Below are 221 nucleotides of genomic sequence, written 5' to 3' on the forward strand. Positions count from 1 at the left end.
TTTCTTGTTCTTGGACCGACATTTATTCTTGTAATGTCCCAGCTTGCCACATCCAAAGCACTTGACTTGTTTCTTGTCCTTCTTGGTGCCTTGATGTTTTTTCTATGCTAACATTGCCATTTGCTCCTCTTCTTCGTCTCTGTCCCTGTGTCTGACTTCTTCTGACTTGATCTTCATGATCAGTGCTGAGTATGTAATCTTGTGCATACTGATACGCACAG

This window comes from Plasmopara halstedii (genome assembly GCF_900000015.1).
Source record: "Plasmopara halstedii genome assembly, contig: Scaffold_650, whole genome shotgun sequence".
NCBI lineage: Eukaryota > Oomycota > Peronosporomycetes > Peronosporales > Peronosporaceae > Plasmopara > Plasmopara halstedii.